The sequence below is a fragment of the Chiloscyllium plagiosum genome, unplaced genomic scaffold (genome assembly GCF_037043375.1).
Source record: "Chiloscyllium plagiosum isolate Xiang-an unplaced genomic scaffold, Cpla_swu_hap1 HiC_scaffold_4, whole genome shotgun sequence".
NCBI lineage: Eukaryota > Metazoa > Chordata > Chondrichthyes > Orectolobiformes > Hemiscylliidae > Chiloscyllium > Chiloscyllium plagiosum.
In genome coordinates, this window is record NW_028270142.1 from 71,355,402 (window position 1) to 71,379,294 (window position 23,893).

Consider the following 23,893-nt stretch of genomic DNA (forward strand, 5'->3'; position numbering starts at 1 on the left):
ATATTCACAACCCCCCACCCCAGACATGCACACACACTCCCACACTCACACGTGCACCCCCTCACAGACTTAAGACACTCTACACTCACTACACACACACACACACACACTCTCTCTCACAATCACAACCCCCAACCCAGACAGACACTCACATACACAGACAGTCAAAGACCCACATGCACACATATATCTTGTGGGGTGAATTTGTACTTGCAGAGTTACATTATACTTTGCTCAAAAACTGCATGAATTCATGTAAAACTCTGTTATCTCACTTTTTACATTAGAATCGATCTAAACATCATGATATAGACAGAGAACGCAGGGGGCTAACACCTTCAACATATTGTCTAGCTATCACCCATTGTTACAGCTGACCTGAGAATGCAACTTTTCAAATAAAGGTTTTGTGATTTACACATGACAGAAGTGAAACTATCATGGTATGCAAACAGATGAAAGACTCAACAATCAACGTATTTTTCAATGTATAATTTCAGCTACATCACACTATAAATTTTTGCTATAAATTCTGTGTTAGGATTGAGCCCTCCACTACCACCTGATGAAGGCACGACACTCCAAAAGCTAGTGTGCTTCCAATTAAACCTGTTGGACTATAACCTGGTGTTGTGTGGTTTTTAACTTTGTACACCCCAGGCCAACACCGGCATCTCCAAATCGTGATTAAGCAAGCAAAGGGCTTTGACATTGGTTCACTAAATCATTTACCTACATGCTTACTACGTGTATTTTTTACACAACTCTTTGAAATTGTGAGTAACATTTATCTTCTAAAATCTGTGCTTATGCAGAAAAAATGGCGACACGGTGGCACAGTGGTTAGCACTGCTGCCTCACAGCGCCAGAGACCAGGTTCAATTACAGGCAACTGTCTTTGTGGAGTTTGCACATTCTCCCCGTGTCTGCGTGGGTTTCCTCCGAGTGCTCCGGTTTCCTCCCACAGTCCAAAAATGTGCAGGATAGGTGAATTGGCCATGCTAAATTGCCCGTAGTTGTTGTGGTTCTGTTCGCTGAACTGGGAATTTGTGTTGCAGACGTTTCGTCCCCTGTCTAGGTGACATCCTCAGTGCTTGGGAGCCTCCTGTGAAGCGCTTCTGCGATCTTTCCTCCGGCGTTTGTAGTGGTTTGAATCTGCTGCTTCCGGTTGTCAGTTCCAGCTGTCCGCTGCAGTGGTCGGTATATTGGGTTCAGGTCGATGTGCTTATTGATTGAATCTGTGGATGAGTGCCATGCCTCTAGGAATTCCCTGGCTGTTCTCTGTTTGGCTTGTCCTATAATAGTAGTGTTGTCCCAATCGAATTCATGTTGCTTGTTATCTGCGTGTGCGGCTATTAAGGATAGCTGGTCGTGTCGTTTCGTGGCTAATTGGTGTTCATGGATGCGGATCGTTAGCTGTCTTCCTGTTTGTCCTATGTAGTGTTTTGTGCAGTCCTTGCATGGGATTTTGTACACTACATTGGCTTTGCTACATTAAACACCAACTAGCCACGAAACGACACGACCAGCTATCCTTAGTAGCCACACACGCAGATGACAAGCAACATGAATTCGACTGGGACAACACTACTATTATAGGACAAGCCAAACAGAGAACAGCCAGGGAATTCCTAGAGGCATGGCACTCATCCACAGATTCAATCAATAAGCACATCGACCTGAACCCAATATACCGACCACTGCAACGGACAGCTGGAACTGACAATTGGAAGCGGCAGATTCAAACCACTACAAATGCCGCTTCACAGGAGGATCCCAAGCACTGAGGATGTCACCTAGACAGGGGAAGAAACGTCTGCAACACAAATTCCCAGCTCGGCGAACAGAACCACAACAACGAGCACCCGAGCTACAAGTCTTCTCACAAACATTGCCCGTTGTGTTAGGTGAAGGGGTAAATGAAGGAGGATGGGTCTGGGTGGGTTGTTTTTTGGAGGGTCGGTGTGGACTTGTTGGGCCGAAGGGCCTGTTTCCACACTGTAAGTAATCTAACCAAAAATGTTTATATTCATTCCAATAAGGCTGGAATTCACACTGTTCTTTCAGTTGGTCCAGATAATGGGGTTTACTTGATAACACTGAAACTTGTGTGGATTCTGTTTAATGACAGAATATGTGAAATGTGAAAGTAAACTTCAATATTTGCAGAGTTTAACAGCTTAAGATAAAATATAACTAGACTTTAAAAGAATTAGTTATAACTCTGAGGAAATTTGATCCAACCTGCAATTACACACTGTGGATCCCTTTTCTTTGCACCCATTAACATTTTGTGCTGGCCATCATAATTGTTTTCTGTTTATCAATGGATTCCTTTCCTGTACATTTGTTTACCGCCAACTTCTTTTGTTTCTTTCTCCAGATTAATAGCTTTACAATTATGTACATTAAAGGACATATTACTATTGTCTTAGTCCCTCAACCTGCTCAGATTGCTCTGCATCCAGTTTACCTGTTCCCGACTATTACAGCCCAGCCTGCTTTGGTTCTATTAATAAATCTGAAGTGTACCATAATTGCTCTTTCCTCCAATTCCTGCAATATCAACTCGGTATTCCTTCCTGACTTAAATCTCTTTATTTTAACTCATCTAACCTCTCCGCATCCTCTAATGTAAATGTTTAGACTGGCTACTTCAAAAGTTTCTGTGAACTCCATGCCTTTTTACATTTCCTACCTGGTACACAATCAAAGGTTTTTTGAAAGTATAGGCATATTATATGTATTTTTCTCAACCAACTCCATCATAATCAGCAGATTTATAGCCTTAAATTAATGTTGGTTACTCTTTATATTCCATTTTGTATGATACTGTTTATGCTTTCTTTAAAATATTATCAATTATTTTCTCAACTTCTAATGTTAAGCCTGCTGACCTGTTTTTAATACTTTTGAGTCAAAGATTGTTGGGTAAACTTACTTTGCTCTTCAGTTTATCTATATGGATAATTCCAACATTAACAGTTTTTCCTCATCATGCAAGTGAAATTCTAAACCTGCATGAGGTGCAGTACTCAGATTAATTTGAAAATATAGATTTAAATAATCTTTCTTAAAAATGAAAGAACTGCAGATGCTTGAAATCAGAAACAAAAACAGAAATTGCTGAAAAATCTCGGAAGGCCTGGTAGCATCTGTGGAGAGAAAGCAGAGTTAAACTTTTGAGTCTAGTTCTTTTGAACTGATGGTAGCCAGTTATTACAAGATGGGGTGGCTTGAGGGGAAGAAGTAAATGATAAGTGGAGGTTGAGTCCAAACAAAGAGAAAAACAGTTGAACAAACAAAGTAGTGGGTAAAGGTCAGGTTGGGAGAATGAATAGCCGCTAATGGGGACAGTCAGTAGCTGAAAATCAGTTGTGTATGGTAGTAGCCCATATGATGACAAGGCCTGAAGTGTGGGGATTAGGGTAAGGGCATGGGAGAAGGTACTAAAGCCCTAACATTTTGAACTGAAGATTGAGTCCAGGAGACAACAGAGATCCCAAGCGGAAAGCAAGGTGCTATTCTTCTAGTTTGCACTGAGCTTTGTTAGTGCACTGCAGCAAGCCTGAGACAAATGTTGGCTAGGGAACATGGTGGTGTGTTGAAGTGGCAGGCAACTGGAAGCTCAGGTTCATTTTTGCAGTCTGAGATTAGGTGTTCCACGAAGCGGTCTCCCAGTCTACACTTCATTTCCCCAATGTAGGAGAGATCACATTGTGAGCAGGGAATGCGGTTTGGATGAGGTGCAGGTAAATTACAGCTTCACCTGGAATGTGTGTTAGGGCCTTGGCTGGTGAGAGGAAAGGAGGTAAACGGGCAGGTGTTACACCTTCTGCAATTTCAGTGGAGGATGCCGTGGGCTGTGGGGATGTGTTGAGTGTGAACGAGGAATGGAGATTATCCCATCAAATGGGCTGAATGTCATTTTTGCAAGATGAAGAGTCACTTTAAAGCTATGTGTCGCAGTAAGTAATTTATATGAATTGAGCCAAGTTCCATGAAATAGAAGACATCAAAGATGTGGAGATGCCATTCCTTAGTGAGAAAGAAAGAATGGGTGAGATGAATTAGCCACAAATCATCCATTTCTGTTATTATTGATTAAATGCAAACTAAAATTTGTGGGGTGGCACGGTGGCTCAGTGGTTAGCACTGCAGCCTCACAGCGCCAGCGACCTGGGTTTGATTCCAGCCTCGGGCAACTGTCTGTGTGGAGTTTGCACATTGTCAGTGTGGGTTTGCTCTGGTTTCCTCCCACAGTCACAAACAATGTGCAGGTCAGGTGATTTTGGCCATGCTAAGTTGCCCATAGAGTTAGGTGCATTAGTCAGAGGGTCTGGGTGGGTTACTCTTCGGAGGGTCGGTGTGGACCTGTTTCCACACTGTAGGGTATCTAATCTAAAATTGGAACAAATATTTTTCTGAAGCACTGACATCATAATGGAGGGGACGTTAGAAATAGGTGCAGCAGTTTACATTTTCTTTGACTTAGACTGAGCTCACCGCAATCTCCTCAAAAAATGCTGGCCTTGCTAGTGACATCCACATTTATGAATGAATAACAATAAACATAATTGGAGAAAAGTTCTCTTCAGCAATCAGGTGTAAAACTACTCGGGTCAGAAGTCATACAAGTTGATATCATAGGAGTGCTGAATGCAATGCTTCAAAATTGAAAGACAAAAGTCATGGAAAACTTATATGTGATCCTAAACTAGATTTTCTTTCACTGTTAACAAAGAAAATGTACAAACCTAAACCTGATGTGCACAGTAAAAGAACTGGAAAGCAGAAAGATCAGCTTAAATGCTTCAAAGCTGAATTTCACAGCTGTTCACGTGGTTAGAGAAGCTGGAGACATAACAACACATCATTCCATATCTTGAAGTGAAACCAGAATATCAGTTTTCACTCATAAAAGCTCATCGACTCTTGCCAAAGGAAAAGAAGGAAATTGACTCGATGTTAAAGCAAGAGGTGATTTCATCTCTGACAGAATCAACGAGCTGGTGCTCAGAGGTCATCCCAATATTGGATCTAAGACAATATGCAAAGATCTTACACAACTGAACAAAGCAGTTGAACACTATCTTATGTTGTCTACAAATTGGAAAAGAATTCAGTCTTCATGAAAGTCGATGCAAAAGTGATTTTTCACAATTAATCCATGATGAAGAGTCTAAATTGCTCACAATCTTAAATATTCAATTTGGGAGGTTTTCTCTCAACAGATTAACCTTTGACATTATATCAGCAACAGAAATCATCCAGTAAACAATGTCAAGTATCTTTGGAGCACGAGACTAAGTCATAGATTAGATTAGATTACATTACATTACAGTGTAGAAACAGGCCCTTAGGCCCAACAAGTCCACACCGCCCCGCCGAAGCGCAACCCACCCATACACCCACATTTACCCCTATACCTAACACTACGGGCAATTTAGCATGGCCAATTCACCTGACCTGCACATCTTTGGACTGTGGGAGGAAACCGGAGCACCCGGAGGAAACCCACGCAGACACGGGGAGAACGTGCAAACTCCACACAGTCACCTGAGGCGGGAATTGAACCCGGGTCTCTGGCGCTGTGAGGCAGCAGTGCTAACCACTGTGCCACCGTGTCGCCCACGATGATATCCTAATCCACGGATCCACTCACACTGACCATGATACTCGAGTTTAAGCATGAATGCAAAGACAACCAGAAGAGCCTATGAGCCAATGCAAAGGGAACCAATGTGAGTACAAGGAGCTAATTGTTGACACACTCACCTTTTGAGTGCGACTAGTATCAGAACTCAGTCAGATTAAGAACCCTAATAGAACAATGATCTGGAACAGGTACTGTGACTGATTTTACATTTTTACACAACTTCCATACCATCATAGTCAGAATTTGTGTGTTAACTTTACTGCCTATGAGCAAAATCTTCCATATGGTATTATATGAATAATGGCATATTATTATAGTATTATAATAATACCTGCATTTGATATGTTGAGTCTCTGTTAAATACTTGCTAGAAACAAAGTTTTGAGTTTTAAAATAAAGAATATTCTTTATTCTCACCCACATAGACTGAATTAAATGCAATGTTTCAGTTACTGTAGGTAATGGAAAATCACTTTTAAATAAAATCACAGCGCTTTTGATACATTTGGCCAACTGAACAGCATGCTGGGAAAATGTGCCAACTGAATAGCATGCTGGAGAACTTTCCAAATTCGTTGTCAAATTGGATCAAGCTAGACAGATTTATCTTGCATGACTAAATTGAATAGGTGTTGATGGGATAATGCTGTGAGGTTTTGGATGGAACAATAGATCAAAGTTTCAGTAGAGTCATCATCTCTGGGGTTCTTTGAAGACGTGGTTAACCACTCGCAGGGTTAACCCCTTGGTGGCTGTAGGGACTGATGCAGCTACCGCAAGCTCCGTTACGCTTGGCTGCAGGAGACTGGAAGAACACAGCAAGCCAGGCAGCATCAGGAGGTGGAGAAGTCGACGTTTCAGGTGCAACCCTTCTTCAGGACTGGGGGCGAGTGTGGGGGGAACTACAGATAAAGGAGTTGGCAGGGACAGGGTGGTGAAGAGGGGATAGGTGAGGACAGGTAGAGAGTACAACCTGGTTGGTTAGTGGGAAGAATGAATCTGGTTGGAGATAGGGAGAGGAGGAAGGGAGGTCGATGGACTCGAAAGGGAGTCGGGGATGGACAGCGAGGTTATTTGGTATTGGAAAACTCAATGTTGAGTCCTCTGGGCTATAGATTGCCCATCCGTCACACTTGGGGCAGAAAGGTCGTTGTGGGAAAGGGTGGGAAGTGTGCTCCTTTCAGTATGTTCACCTGGCTCCCGCTTTCTCCCAACTGCAAGCCTCCCAGATGCTCCTCCTCCACTTTGAATGATCTTGCGCCAGTGATTCCCAGGTGTCTGTGGGAATGTTGCACTTTGCCAGTGAGGCCTTGAGGTTATCTGAAGCGTTTCTGCGATCAACCTGGGACTTGCCTGGCATGTTATAGCAGGGAGTAGAACACCTGTTTGGGAGGTTTTGTGTTGGCCATGCAAATGATGTGCCCAGCCCATTACAGCCAATCCAGGGTGGTCAGTACCTCGATGGTAGGATGTTGGCTTGTTGAGGAGGCTGGAGTTGATGTGTGTTTCTTCCCAGTGGGTTTGCAGGACTTGGTGGTACTGTACCAGTGCCTGAGGTGTCTGTCGTAGATAGTCCATGTCTCAGAGCCATATCAGAGGGAAGGAACCACTTCAGGCTCTTGTAAACCATGATCTTGGTGTCAGATATGATATCCTCGAACACCCTTTTCCTCAGTCACCCAAAGACTGCAATAGCGCATTGGGGGGGGGCAATGTTCGATTTCTTTATAAATAGCTGCTTTGGCCAATAGGACATTCCTGAGGTATTGGAAGTGGTCAACATTCTCCCATGGACCTTAATAATCAGGATTTGGCTCCACAATGCCAGGCCAGGTTGCTGAAGAACCTTCACCTTGCGGATAATCAGGGTGAGACCCACGCTCTCATATGCCTAGATTACATATATGTCAAGATTACATATATGTCAAGATATGTCAATTTGTGGGCGGCACGGTGGCACAGTGGTTAGCACTGCTGACTCACAGCGCCAGAGACCCGGGTTCAATTCCCGCCTCAGGCGACTGACTGTGTGGAGTTTGCACATTCTCCCCGTGTCTGCGTGGGTTTCCTCCGGGTGCTCCGGTTTCCTCCCACAGTCCAAAGATGTGCAGGTCAGGTGAATTGGCCATGCTAAATTGCCCGTAGTTTTAGGTAAGGGGTAGATGTAGGGGTATGGGTGGGTTGCGCTTCGGCGGGGCAGTGTGGACTTGTTGGGCCGAAGGACCTGTTTCCACACTGTAAGTAATCGAATCTAATCAAATTACACATACTCAAGAATCATCTGCATATTGCAGCTTGATGAGACTGGTTGTGGTGACTTTGGTTTTGGCAGAGATTGAATAATTTCCTGCATGTTCTGTAAGTTAGCTCCACTCCAGCAGGGAGCTTGTCCGTAATGAGGTGAAGTGTTGCAGCAAAGGAGATCGAGAACGGTGATGAGGTGATGGTGCAGCCCTGCTTGACACTAATCCGAGTAGGGAATGAGTTGCTGGCAGATTTATTTGTTATTACCGCACCTTCCATGTCATCATGGAGCAGGCAAAGGATGGTGACAAACTTTATGGTGCAATCAAAATGGAGAAGGACTCTCCATAATACTTCTCAATGACTGTGTCAAAGGCCTCTGTAACATCAAAGATGGCCATGGACAGGGGTTGATTATTTTCTCTGTACTTCTCCCGCAGCTGTTGCGGGGTGAAAATCATGTGCCCCATCCATGGTCAAATACCATCAGGTTTGGGAGGATTCCTCAGCCACAGGGAGAGAGAAACTTGGCGATGACTCTTCCAACAGTTGATAGCAGGGAGATTCCCCTCTATTTACCACAGTCAGAGTTGTTCCCTTTTTAGAAAATACTCATGACTGAGGCATCTTGGAGCTCTCTTGGGATGTTCTCCTCATGTCACATAAGGCAAATTAGGGATGTAGCTGCAGCAGGAGCTCCTTGCCTCTGTACTTCAATGCCTCAGTGGGGAGGCAATCTGCTCCAGCAGTCTTATTACTGTTAACCTGGTGGAAAGCCTTCTATACTTCATGCAGGACTGGGATGTTGCTGAGCTTGAGGTGTGTAGCATGCTGTGGGATGCATTCAAGGACTCTCAGATCGATAAAAAGCTCTGGTTGAGGTAATCACTGAATGTGCTCTCCCCAGCGTTGTTTGATGGGTTCTTTATCTTTGATAATACTCACTCTGTCCTTGGCCAACACTGGCTGGGGCCTTGGGTGTTTGGTCTGTATGTGGTCTTAACAGCACAGAAGAAACCGTCATATCATGGTTGTCAGCAATTCATTTGTTCTCGAGTGCTTTGTCCATTCACCACCTGTTCTTTATATCACAGTTTTGATGTTGGGCGTCGGCCTTCAGTTACCTGAAGGCCTGTCTTTTCTCTGAGTGTGGCTGTTGATTTACACTCAGAAAAGCCATATGCTTTCAGTTCAACAGTTCTCGGATTTCCTGATCATTCTCATTCATCCAGGAAGGAAGGTGTTGAAGGGCAGTGGTGCGTGAAGTAGAGGAGATGTGCTGGAGGGCATTATCAACCATGTGGGAAGGGAAGTTGCAATCTTGCTAGAAGGAAGCCATCTGAGACTTTCTGAGGTGGAATTGGTCATCCTGGGAAGATGCAGTGGAAGCAGACGAATTGGGAATAAGGGATGGCATTTTTACAGGAGGTAGGGTGGGAGGAGGTGTAATCGAGGTTGGTGGGCTTGTAGTAGATGTCTGTGGTTAGTCAGTCACCGGAGATGGAGATGGAGAGGTCCAGGATGGGGAGGGAGGTGACCCAGATGGTCCAGGTGAATTTGAGGTCGGGGTGAAAGGTATTGGTGAAGTTGATGAACTGTTCAACCTCCTCATGGGAGTACGAGGTAGCGCTGATACAGTCATCGGTGTAACTGCAGAAGATGGACTGTTCCACATGCCTGACAATCAGACAGGCATAGCTGGGTCCCATGTGGGTGCCCATGGCTACCTTTTTGATTTGGAGGAAGTGGGAGGATTGGAAGGAGAAGTTGTTGACGGTGAGGACCAGTTCAGCCAGGTGGATGAGAGTGTCAGTGGAAGGGTACTGGTTGGGATGGCATGAGAGAGAGAAATGGAGAGCTTGGAGACCTTTGTCATGGTGAATCAATGTGTATAGGTACAAGATGTCCATGGTGATGCTGAGGCACTGGGGGCCAGGGAAACAAAAGTCTTGGAGGAGGTGGAGGGCGTGGGTTGTATCACGACACTCTCATCTGCCTGGTTGGACTGGTCCTCACCCTCAACAACATCTCCTTCTAATCCTCCCATTTCCTCCAAACCAAAGGGGTAGCCGTGGGCAACCACATGGGCCCTAGGTATGCTTGCCTGTTTTTTGGGTACATGGAACAGTCCATTTTCAGCAGTTACACTGGCACCACACCCCACCTGTTCCTCTGCTACACTGATGACTGTATCAGCACCACCTCATGCTCCTTCTAGCAAGATTGCAACTTCCTTTCCCACATGGTTGGCGATACTAACCAACGCACTTCACGCACCACTGTCCTTGAACCCCACCCCTCCCAATGCAACAAGAACAGACCCCCCAGCCCCCGCCCAACCCCTCTGACCTCACTTTCCATCTCACCAACCTCTGCATACATCACATCATCCTCTGCCACTTCCGCCACCTCCAAACAGACCCCACTGCCAAAGATATATTTCCCTCCCCACCCCTATCAGTGTTTCGGAGAGACCATTCCCTTCACGACTCCGTCAGGTCCACGCCCCCCCATCCCAGCCCACACCCCACTCCTGTCACCTTTTCCTGCCACTGCAGGAAGTGCAAAACCTGTGCCCACACCACTCCCCTCAGCTGTTCAAAACATTCAGTGTACTGCCAGTATTCATCCTGCTTCTGCTGGCAAAACTCAAAATATCATGGTCAACATTAGATCTGATTCCATGATTGGACAAAGCATGTCGAGCAATCCCAATTGTACTATAAATTACAATAACAATATGTAAAATTAATAATCAGGCTCACAATGCAGCTTACTTAGGCATGCTACAAACTATATATATTCTCAACCCAGGCACTGTCCTTTGAAATTGACAAACATGTCCATGCATTGTGCCTATTTCCTTTAAACAAATGTTTTAAGACGATCATTCCCTGATGCATTTCCCACTTGCTTTGACAAGTCAGAGCTGATTTGAATTTAAGAAAAATCTTGACAGCTTTTGAAGCTTATCTAGCTTCATTCTCCATGGCAACACCTCTACCAAACAGTCTATTTGCCAACGAATTAGCACTGTCTTCTCATGCCACATAAGTTGCTGTTTCCTTTGAGATTTGCTATTCTGGCAATTCTATCCTGATGAACACAAGACAAAAGGCTTAGCAAGCATGTCTCTTTTCTCAATAATACTCAAACTTTGTACTATCAAACAGCTAGATGTTTCAGATTATAATTATTTCAGTCACCTTTTGTTGTAAACTGTAAATTGGTAGTAATGTTTTCAGATTATAGCAAAAGTCTTGTAAAGCAAAGGATTCTGAGCAGACTATCATGTTTCTTGTGGTTGAATTCCCAGCAGGTTGATTCTCAGGCAAACGTGAAGCTGAAACAGACTGAAGAAAACTCTTCGTTTCATTGGGATTTCTCTTGAGCAACTTATTCTAGTTTGGCTCTGCCTGAAAACACTTTTTAGACAATAGGTGCAGGAGTAGGCCATTCTGCCCTTTTAGCCTGCACCACCATTCAATATGATGATGGCTGATCATCCTTAATCAGTATCCTGTTCCTGCCTTATCTCCATAACCCTTGATTCCACAATTCTTGAGAGCTCTATCCAACTCTTTCTTAAATGAATCCAGAGACTGGGCCTCCACTGCCCTCTGGGGCAGAGCATTCCACACAGCCACCACCCTCTGGGTGAAGAAGTTTCTCCTCATCTCTGTCCTAAATGGTCTACCCCGTATTTTTAAGCTGTGTCCTCTGGTTCTGCACTCACCCATCATGTTTCCTGCCTCCAGAGTGTCCAATCCTTTAATAATCTTATATGTCTCAATCATATCCCCTCTCAGTCTTCTAAACTCAAGGGTATACAAGCCCAGTCACTCCAGTCTTTCAGTGTAAGGTAATCCCGCCATTCCAGGAATTGACCTCGTGAATCTACGCTGCACTCCCTCAATAGCCAGAATGTCTTTCCTCAAATTTGGAGACCAGAACTGCACACAGTACTCCAGGTCTGGTCTCACCAGGGCCCTGTACAGCTGCAGAAGAACCTCTTTGCTTCTATACTCAATCCCTCTTGTTATGAAGGCCAGCATGCTATTAGCCTTCTTCACTACCTGCTGTACCTGCATGCTTACCTTCATTGACTGGTGTACAAGAACACCCAGATCTCTTTGTACTGCCCCTTTACCTAAATTGATTCCATTTAGGTAGTAATCTGCCTTCCTGTTCTTGCCACCAAAGTGGATAACCATACATTTTTCCACATTCAACTGCATCTGCCATGCATCTGACCACTCACCTAATCCCTGCGGTACCCCACTGGTCACTGCCTGCCATTCCGAAATGGAGCCGTTTATCACTACTCTTTGTTTCCTATCAGCTAACCAACCTTCAATCCAAGTTAGTACTTTGCCCCCAATACCATACGCCCTAATTTTGCTCATTAACCTCCTATGTGGGACTTTATCAAAAGCTTTCGGAAAGTCCAGGAACACTACATCTACTGGATCTCCCTCGTCCATCTTCAGAGTTACATCCTCAAAAGTTCCAGAAGATTAGTCACGCTAGATTTCCCCTTCATAAACCCATGCTGACTCTGACCTATCCTGTTACTACTATCCAGATGTGTTGTAATTTCATCCTTTATAATAGACTCCAGCATCTTTCCCATCACTGAGGTCAGACTAACTGGTCTATAATTTCCTGCTTTCTCTCTTCCACCTTTCTTAAAAAGTGGTATAACATTAGCCACCCTCCAATCCGCAGGAACTGATCCCGAATCTATCGAACTCTGGAAAATAATCACCAACGCATCCATGATTTTTTGAGCCACCTCCTTCAGTACCCTGGGATGTAGACCATCAGGCCCTGGGGACTTATCAACCTTCAGACCTAACAGTCTCTCCAACACCAATTCCTGGCAAATATAAATTCCCTTAAGTTCGGGTCCTTCAGCCACTGTTACCTCAGGGAGATTGCTTGTGTCTTCCCCAATTCAATTCTTCTGCCATTTCTTTGTTCCCCGTAATATATTCCCCTGTTTCTGTCTTCAAGGGCCCAATTTTAGTCTTAACCATTTTTTTGCCTTTCACATACCTAAAAAAACTTTTACTATCCTCCTTTATATTATTGGCTAGTTTACCTTCGTACCTCATTTTTTCTCTGCGTATTTCCTTCTTAGTAATCCTCTGTTGTCTTTAAAAGCTTCCCAGTCCTCCGTTTTCCCACTTATCTTTGCTATGTTATACTTTTTCTCTTTTAACTTTATATGTTTCTTAACTTTCCTCGTCAGCCACGGCCACCCATGCCTCCTCCTAGGATCTTTCTTCCTTTTTGGAATGAACTGATCCTGCAACTTCTGTATTATACACAGAAATATCTGCCATTGTTCCTCCACTGTCATCCCTGCTAAGGTATTGCACCATTGAACTTTGGCCAGCTCCATAGTTCCCTTTATTCAAGTGAAAAATTGTCACTTCCGATTGTACCCTCTCCCTCTCAAATTGCAGATTGAAGCTTATTGTATTATGGTCACTACTTCCCAATGGCTCCTTCACTTCGAGGTCCCTGACCAATTCTGGTTCGTTGCACAATACCAGATCCAGAATTGCCTTCTCCCTGGTCGGCTCCAGCACCAGCTGTTCTAAGAATCCATCTCTGAGGCACTCCACAAAGTCTCTTTCTTGAGGTCCAATACCATCCTGATTCTCCCAGTCTACCTGCATGCTTTTGCCAGTTTTAAAGACAGCAGAAACATGGCTGCCTCATCAAGAGACCAGTTGCGATTTCAAAACCCCTTTCTTGAGTTGTTTTTCAATATGTTATGAGTTTGAGACAGCCAGTTTTTGTGTATGAATGATCCATTCAATTTGAGAATACCCTTTTAGATTCACAGCAATCTGAAATATTCCTTTTGTTCTCTCTTCATATAGATGCTGGCTTCAATCCACAAAATAAGACAAGTGACCCTTGGGCAATGGTCCTTTATAGTTTTTTTGTTCATTTTTTTTAACATAGAAATTAGTTTGAAGTTCAGAATCTGATGGAACAGATAATAATATCTCCACAGAGATTGGCATAGACAAATGATTGAGCTTGGACTTTTTCAGTCTATATGAAACAGCAACTCACTGAGGTGCACTCAGTGAGTCTTTGGGTGACTTTTGTTTTATTCATTGTTTGGATTTCTTTCCACTGCACATAATATCAATTTTTAAAAATGTACTTAATTTGTCATCAAAATCATTTAGGAGCGTTTTAAAAAAATAAGTACATTCTTTTAGAATGCAGCAGCAATTAAATTATCTAAGATGAATAAAAGAAGTTCCAACAATATCATGTGTCAGGCGATATTTCTAAGTACCTGCCTCACAATGCACAGATGGCCTTTATCCATCCCAGTGGATTCAAGCCATCCAATGCTTCCGAACAGTTTCATCTTTTAAAATGACGCCAAAAAAAGCGTATAATTTTGTAAGAGCAGGACACAGAATATTAACCAGGATGAATAATTAAAGCTACACTAACTTAAAAACAAAAGATACTTTCCTTTAAAGATAGAAAACCTTCCTATTTTTTTTCCTTACAGAAAACTCCCTGCCATCATGCTTTTTCTGTCACATACAAAAGAAATATAATGTTGCCTGTAGAATTCTCGATGATATTTGCAACTGTCGTTTGCAATCCTCAGGGAATTTAATTCAACAAAAAACATAAGAAGTTCTGTACATGTCACTTTGCGGAACAAAACTGAATAAGTCTATTGACTAGTAGGTTCCACTCGAGAAATAAATCATGGTCAACCATTTGGTCACATCAAAATTGGGAACTAAAGGACCAATTCTCCAAATTCATTTTTCAGGGTGCAGCCCTTTGTAGTGCTAGTGGGATAACAGTGACATTGGGAATAATACAAGATAGGTGATATAAATTGAGCTATCCCTTATCCATTTCTTTTCATTTTGACTTAAACGTAAATCAAAATTGGGACAGAGGTATTACATAGAGTGGAATCAGTACCGTCAGATTTAGACTATTACCCAAAACCAAAATTACCTCCATTCTTCACCCAATGAATAATTGGGTTAATAAAGTTGAGAATGGTCAATTATGGAATTGATACTTGTAACCAAGACTAAAATTTCTCTTAGGTTGCATATTGATAGGACTAACATACAGGTACCTCCAACATATATCTAAATTAGTTTTATCTCATGATGAATTTTATTTATTCATGCTGATACACTATCAGTCTAAATCAGGTATTTGACAATTTCTAGGCAGTGAAACTGAGACTGATTTTTGATTGGTTGATCAAAGTTAGTTTTTGATCTTCAATTTTCCTTTATCTGCATCATTGCTTGTGCAATAACTTGTCCACTATTTCTGACTGATTACAACATAAAACTTCAGTCACAATATTGCTTTTGCCACCAGCTGCCAACCTAAGCTGTGATCAAACTGTTCAGTATGTATATTCTATTGCAACTTGCTTATAGATTGAATTAAAAGAGTAGAAGGAGAAGGAAGAAAAGCAGGTGTGCATGAATCACAAGCAGATGTTACCAAACCAGATTTAAGCAAAGAACAACATTTTCAGACATAACTATTGCTCATGACTGCCTTCACTTCACAAGAAAGTCTGTGATAAAATTAGATTATCTCTATTGCAGTGGGAATATTATACACTGTGAGCATAATCAGCTTCGGTAATTGTATAAAAATCAGTGTAACAATTAAACAGTTGAACCTTGAATTCACTGGTTCCGATCATGTCACAACTAGTGACTTCTGTCACATTAAAGAACAATACAGAACAGGAACAGGCCTTTTGGCTTTGCAAGACTGCTTGATTCCTACTTCTTATTTAGACCTGTGACTTATTTCTATCCCTCTGTTTGCCTCCTGTTCATTTGTCAATCAAGAAATGCCTTAAAGGTTGCTTCCACCATCACCAGAGGCAATTTCTTCCAGGCATCTACCACCCTCTGTATTAAAAATTTCCCTTTTAACTTGCCCCCTCTCATTTTAAATCTGTGCCCCCTTGCAGTTGACTTTCCATCTTGAGAAAAAGCCTCTGACTATCCATCCTATCTATTCCTCTTGCAATTTTGTAGACCTCTATCAGTTCGCCCCACAGCCTCCAACTTTCCAGAGAAAACAATCCATTTTTATCCAGCCTCTCCTCATACCTAAAACCCTCCAGACTAAGCAACATCTTAGTAAACATTCTCAGCATCTTCTCCAAAGCATCCATGTCCTTCTCACTATCTTTAACACTGCCAATTTTGGTCTCATCTGCAAACTTACATCTGCAGACCACCCCTCATAATTTATATATATTATGAACAACAAGGGTCCCAGCACTGATCCCTGCAGAGCACCACTAGATACTGATCTCCATTTTGAAAAGCATCCTTTAGCCACTGCTATCTGTGTTCTATGACCAAGCCAGTTCTGTTTTCATCTAGCCAGCACACCTGGCTCTCATGAGACTGTACCCTTTGTATCAGTCTACATGAGGTATCTTATCAAATGCCTTTCTAAAGCCTATGTAGACAACATTAACTGCCCTTCTCTCAATTATTTTTGACACCTCCTCAAAACACACAATCAAATTGGTGAAACATGACCCTCCCTGCGCAAACTCATGCTGCCTATCACTAAAAAGACAGTCACTTCCAAATGTGAATAAATCCTGTCTTCTCAACTGCTTTCCCAACACTGACTGTAATTACTCGGATTATCTCTGTTTCCCTTCTTAAACAAAGGAACAACATTGGCAATTCTCCAGTCATCTGGAACCTCACCTAAGGATGAAAAAATATATGTAATGTCCCCAGTAATTTCCTCTTTTGCCTCCCACAGTATCCTGGGATAGTTTCCAAATGGCCCTCAGGACTTGTCTACCTTAATGCATTTCAAGATAACCAACACTTCCTTTTTCATGATGTTAACTTGCCCAAGAGTATTCACACACCTTTGCCTAACCTCAACATCACTCATGTCCCTGTCTTTGGTGAATAATTAGTAAATAATTAGTCTGATTTTATTACCAATGCATGAAGGACATCATAGAAGCAAGGCTTGTCAGAAGGAACAGTGTTATCACTAAAAGAGCAAAACATGGTTAGATAGCTAAATACTTTTACCAGGTGAGACGTTTCCTTGAAATTTGAACTTTATTGTTGATTTGCATGTATTCATCAAATCACATGACATTCCAATATAACAATGAATCAGGAAGATCAATTCCATCAATGCAAAAGTGGTACCTGATGACAGACTTGAATAATGCAAGTGAACCTATTGGAAAATACATTAATATGTTACACTTTATTATATTTTACCCATACTAAGTATGATGTTCACTAAATGAAATAAAGTAACTCAATTATATAAAGATGTTTGGGAAGTCAAATGCAAGAATAACGGATACATAAATGCCCTTAGGAGACTGATATACTGAGGGATCTGGGATCCAAGTTCATTGCTACCTGAAAGTGGCAACACAAGTAAATAAGGTAGTAAACAAAGCATGTTTGCCTTCATTGGTCAGAGCATTGAGTATGAAAGTTAGCATATCATGTTACAGCTGTATAAACCTTTAGTTAGATCACATTTGGAGTATTGTGTGCAGTTCTGGTCCACACATTATAGGATGGATGTAGAGGTTTTGGAAACAGTGCTAAGGAGGTTTACAAGGATGTTTCCTGGATTGGAATGTATAGCAATAACGCAAAATTGGACAAACCTCAATTGTTTTTGCGAGAGGGTCGGAAGCGAGGGGTGATCTGACAGAAATATATAAAATTATGAGAGTCATAAATAGGATGGATACTAGAAGTCTTTTTTCCAGGTTGGAAATGTCAAATACGAGGGAGCATAGGTTTAACGTAACAGGAGAATATTTAAAGGAGATGTGTGAGGCAAGTTTTTTTAAATAGAGGGTGGTAAGTGCCTGGAACACATTTCCTGGGGAGGTGGTAGAAACAGAAACTACAGCAGCATTTAAGATGCATTTAGACAGACGTGTGAACACACAGGGAATAGAGGGATACGGACCATAAATAGACAGATGGGATCAATTTAGTATGGCATTGTAGTAGGCTGAAGAGCCTGTTTCTGTGTTATGCTGTTCCATGTTCTATATTCACTTACTTATTACACAGGTCTATTGGTGAAAGCAGGAGAGTCAGAGTCATAGAGATGTACAGCATGGAAACAGACTCTTCAATTAAACTCGTCCATGCCAACCAGAAATCCCAAACTAATCTAGTCCCATTTGCCAGCACTTGACCCATATTCTTCTAAACCTTCTTATTCATATACCCATCCAGATGGCTTTTAAATATTACAATTACACCAGCCTTCACCACTTTCTCTGGCAGGTCATTCCATACATGCATCACTCTCTGCGTGAAAAGGTTGCCCCTTCGGTCGCTTTTATAACTTTCCCCTCTCACCCTAAATCTATGCCCTGTAGTTTGGGACTCACCCACCTCAAGGAAAATACTTTGTCTATTTACCCTATCCATGTGCCTCATGATTTTATAAACCTCTATAAGGTCACCCCTCAATTTCTAACGCTCTAGGGAAAGCAGCCTCAGCCTATTCAGCCTCTCCCTATCGCTGAAATACCCAAATCCTGGCAACATCCTTGTAAATCTTTTCTGAACCTTTTCAAGTTTTACAACATCCTTCCGATAGGAAGGAGACCAGAATTGCACATAATATTCCAAATTGGCCCAACCAATGTCCTGTACAGATGCAACATGATCTCCCAACTCCTATACTCAATACCCTGACCAATAAAGGAAAGCATACCAAACATCATCTTCACTATCCTATCTACCTGTGACTCTACTTTCAAGGAGCTATGAACTTGCACTCCAAGGTCTCTTTGTTCAGCAATATTCCCTAAGACCTTACCATTAAGGGTTTGGGTCCTGTTCTGATTTGCTTTGCCAAAATGAAGCACCTTGCATTTACCTAAATTAAACTCCATCTGCCACTCCTCAGCCCATTGGCCCATCTCATCAAGATCCCTTTGTAATCTGAGGTAACCTTCCTCGCTGTCCACAACACCTTCAATTTTGGTGTCATCTGCAAACTTATTAACTATACCTCCTATATACATATCCAATCATTTATATAATTGACAAAAAGTAGTGGACTCAGCACTGATCCTCGTGGCACTCCACTGGTCGTAGGCCTCCAGTCTGAAAAACAACCCTCCACCACTACACTCTATCTTTTACCTTTGAGCCAGTTCTGTATCCAAATGGCTAGTTTTCCTTGTATTCCATGAGATCTAACCTTGCTAACCAGTCTCAGTATTCCAGCTTCTTCTATATTGAAACTCAAATAATTTTATGATTTTGTTTTGTTATTGGTTGAAGTTCTTGTCTCAGGTTAAATGTTGGATGGATAAATAATATGGAATTTTGCTGCTTAGAAAAGGACAGTGTATCTGCTGACATTTGCTTTAGGAAATATGAAAACAACTGGCTTCATGCCCCTTATATTCTTTGTGTAGGTCTTTCTTTTAGAAAAATGTTTCTCTACTTACAATATGGTGAGAAATTGAAGCAGGCTGCTGTTTACTCCTAACCTTATTTTCAGATATCTTCTTAAGATCTGATTTGGAACCAAGTTAACTTAACTAAGGGAAAAAGTTTTATTTGTAAGTTTTTCTAAGTTTTGATTCCATTCTGGCTACTTGAAACTTACTTTCTTTTACAAGTAAGTGTAAAATATGTTCCACTTACAATAAATATTTCAATGAAGTTCATGTTGCCTAAGACTTGCATAAACATTAAAATGTTTATGGACAACCTGTAATATGATTTCTTTCTGCAATAGGTCGAATTACTTTTAAAATGCTGAGTTTTTAATGTAGAAGAAAAACTAGAAGTGTAAATGTACTTGGAAGTATTTTTCTTGTTTGTCAAATAATGACCCCAGTTGACTTTCTATAGCAATTCTTCAATGGTTTCAATCACTGATTTGGATAAAACAATTGAGAATGAGAGGGGAATCATGATAATGGAAGAATTCAGCGGTAGTATTCCAGTAAACATTATTTGATTTAATTTGATTTATTGTAGTCGCATGGACCTAAGTGCAGTGAAAAGCTTTGTTTTGCAAGAAGTTCAGGCAGATCAAAGCAAACAAAGACATAGAAATCAAAGAATGCTTAGACAGAGCTGAGCATACATGTTAAACTGCACCAGAGATCCACAAATCAAGTTCAATATCAACAAGATTAATAGTATTTGATGTTAGAGAGGCCCATTCAACACTCCAATAATAGTAGGGGATTAAACTATTCTTAAACCTGATGGTGCACGTGTTCAAGCCTTTGTATCTTCTGCCTGATGGAAGAGGTTGGAAGAGAGCATTCCCAGGGTGGGAAGTGTCTTTGATAATGTTGGCATTAAGATTTATTGAGTTGAGCGTCAAGTATCACAGAAGAGAAAATATTAGATTACTTACAGTGTGGAAACAGGCCCTTCGGCCCAACACGTTCACACTGACCTGCCGAAGCGCAAATACCCAGACCCATTCCCCTACATTTACCCCTTCACCTAACACTACGTGCAAATTAGCATGGCCAATTCACCTAACCTGCACATTTTTGGACTGTGGGAGGAAACTGGAGCAAACCCACGCAGACACAGAGAATGTGCAAACTCCACACAGTCGCCTGAGGTGGGAATTGAACCCGAGTCTCTGGCACTGTGAGGCAGCAGTGCTAACCACTGTGCCACCGTGCCGCCCTTAGAGGCCTGTGGGCCTCTGTAGAAAAGCAGTAGTTCTGGCAGAAAAATATAATATAGTTATTGATGAGTTGAGAGTGACAGCCCTTGACATCATGGCTACATTTGACTGATTGTGGTATCAAACAGCCCTTGCAGAACTGGGATCAATGGCAATCAATGAAAACCCTCCACTGGTTTGAGTTATACCTACCATCTAGGAAGATGGTTGTGTCTTTTGGATGTCAGTCATTTCAGTTCCAGTACACCACTGAAGAAATTCATCAGGGTAGAGCCCTGGGCCACGTCATCTTTAACTGCTTCATCAGTGACCTTGCCTCTACCAGAAGAGTAGAAGTGGTGATGTTCACTGATGATTGCACAATGTACAGTATCATTTATGACTCCTCAGATACTGAACCAGTTCATGTTAAAATGCAGTAAGACCTTGATGTAATGATTGCAACCAGGTAAACTCGGTGAACCTCATACCATATGATCTTCCTCACTGGGGCTGTTAATCTAGTGTAATCAGGCAGCCCAGCCGATGGTTGGAACAGGAGTGTCAGGCAGCCTGTTCACTCTGAGACCTAGCTCTGATAGAGCTGAATCAGTGTCAAGGACTTCCCACATTTCAATAAATTGTGACTTAGCGATCAGATTGGGCCTCTGTAGATTTAGTTCAATGGCAATGAGAGCGGGATTAATGATACAACAATGCAAAAGCACCTAATAGCTGAAGCTCAACTTGACCTCAAACAGGCACTACAACTAGCTTTATCATTGGAAGATGTGACAAGTGGAGTACACACGTAGCAGGGTATTCCAATGGAAGTGGACACCTTCACCAGTCCGACTGAGCTTGGGGAACACTACTTAAGTGAAGGCAATTGTATAATCTCACTCAGGACACATCTTGAACATAAGGATTCTAAGTCTGCCCACAGCAAAACCCCAAAATGAAGTCAAGCTGTGGCCAATTGGTTAACATTTCCTTCAGGATGTGGGTCAGAAAACCATTGTAATTGCTGCCAGTATGCGGACTCGAGACAGCAGAAGAGTCTTACTAGATGTAAATTTGAATAAAAGAACTTATAGGTTAGTATCCAGGAAAGTGCATACTCTGGAAGGTCCACCTACATCTCGTGTGGAGCAGTTGAATTGCTAGCAACATCCAAATCAGAACCAATTAAAATCAATACCTGGTTAAAAGGTCACCCAGTTAATACTGGTGCGGCCCTTTCAGTGATCATAGAACCAGTCTTTAATAATAATCACGCTGGACTCCAACATTTGAGTTTGCGCAAGACCTCAGCTAGACTAAGCACCTGTGTTTTGGGGAACCTTTACAGATTAAGGGTAAACATCAGTTTGAGTCTCTTATGAGAAGGGGTTAGTTCAGTTCCCACTGATTGTAGTAAAAGGCTCAGACTCAAGCTTGATGGGGAGAAATTGGTTGAGAAAGGTTCACCTAGATTGGTGCACCATGTTTGATTAGAAAATGGCTGCCTCAGTAAAGTCCTAATTAAATGGAAAATTTTCAGAAAGGTCTAGGGGTCCCATCTGGGGTGTTTTGCATTTTATCACTTCTGGGATAGACGTGACCCCTATAAGAAGACTAGGTTGCATCTGAATTGGAAGGAAACTGTTATACTGATAGGAGATCTGTGAGGAGGATTTAACCAAGTTAGGGGTGGGGAAGGCTGAGGGGTAGAGTTAGAAGGATATGGAAACTAGAAAAGTTGGGGAAATAAATAGCACCATAGACAAACAGGTGGCTGGAAGAACACAGCAAGCCAGACCAGTCCTGAAGAAGGGTTAATACCCGAAATGTTGACTTCTCCACCCCCGATGCTGCCTGGCTTGCTGTGTTTTTCCTGCCTCCTGTTTGTTTACTTTGGATTCTAGCACCTGCAGTTTTTTTTGTCTCTAAATAAATAGCAATATTTTGAACATTTTCCATTTTACAGAAGATGAGGTGCTGAACATCATAAAATGCAAAAAGGTTGATAAGTCCTTGGGATCTGATCAGGTGTATCCTAGAGCTCTGTGGGAAGTAGGGAAGTGATTGGTGGACCCCTTACTGAGATATTTGTATCATCAAATGTTACAGGTGAGATGTCAGAAGATTAGAGATTGCCTAACGTGGTGCCACTAGTTAAGAAAGTTGGTAAGGAAAAGACAGGGAACTATAGATTAGTGAGGAGAAAGTGAGGACTGCAGATGCTGGAGATCAGAGCTGAAAATGTGTTGCTGGAAAAGCGCAGCAGGTCAGGCAGCATCCAAGGAACAGGAGAATCAACATTTCGGGCATAAGCCCTTCTTCAGGAATGAGGAAAGTGTGTTCAGCAGGCTAAGATAAAAGGTAGGGAGGAGGGACTTGGGGGAGGGGCGTCGGAAATGCAATAGGTGGAAGGAGGTCAAGGTGAGGGTGATAGGCCGGAGTGGGGTGGGGGCAGAGAGGTCAGGAAGAAGATTGCAGGTTAGGAAGGCGGTGCTGAGTTCGAGGGATTTGACTGAGACAAGGTGGGGGGAGGGGAAATGAGGAAACTGGAGAAATCTGAGTTCATCCCATGTAGTTGGAGGGTTCCTAGGCGGAAGATGAGGCGCTCTTCCTCCAACCGTCGTGTTGCTATGGTCTGACGATGGAGGAGTCCAAGGACCTGCATGTCCTTGGTGGAGTGGGAGGAGGAGTTGAAGTGTTGAGCCACGGGGTGGTTGGGTTGGTTGGTCCGGGTGTCCCAGAGGTGTTCTCTGAAACGTTCCGCAAGTAGGCGGCCTGTCTCTCCAATATAGAGGACGCCACATCGGGTGCAGCGGATGCAATAAATGATGTGTGTGGAGGTGCAGGTGAATTTGTGGCAGATATGGAAGTATCCCTTGGGGCCTTGGAGGGAAGTAAGGGGGGAGGTGTGGGTGCAAGTTTTGCATTTCTTGCGGTTGCAGGGGAAGGTGCTGGGAGTGGAGGTTGGGTTGGTGGGGGGTGTGGACCTGACGAGGGAGTCACGGAGGGAGTGGTCTTTTTGGAACGCTGATAGGGGAGGGGAGGGAAATATATCCCTGGTGGTGGGGTTCGTTTGGAGGTGGCGGAAATGACGGCGGATGATACGCTGTATATGGAGGTTGGTGGGGTGGTAGGTGAGGACCAGTGGGGTTCTGTCCTTGTGGCGGTTGGAGGGGTGGGGCTCAAGGGCGGAGGAGCGGGAAGTGGAGGAGATGCAGTGGAGGGCATCATGAACCATGTCTGGGAGGAAATTGCGGTCTTCGA

The 23,893-nt window shown here is 42.7% G+C and overlaps 1 protein-coding gene across 3 annotated transcripts in view; it reads right to left on the bottom strand.

The window, feature by feature from the left end:
• Window positions 1–23,893, bottom strand: part of zfpm2a (zinc finger protein, FOG family member 2a) — a 950,399-nt gene that overhangs the window by 396,371 nt on the left and 530,135 nt on the right. The gene's annotated exons all lie outside the window — the stretch shown is intronic.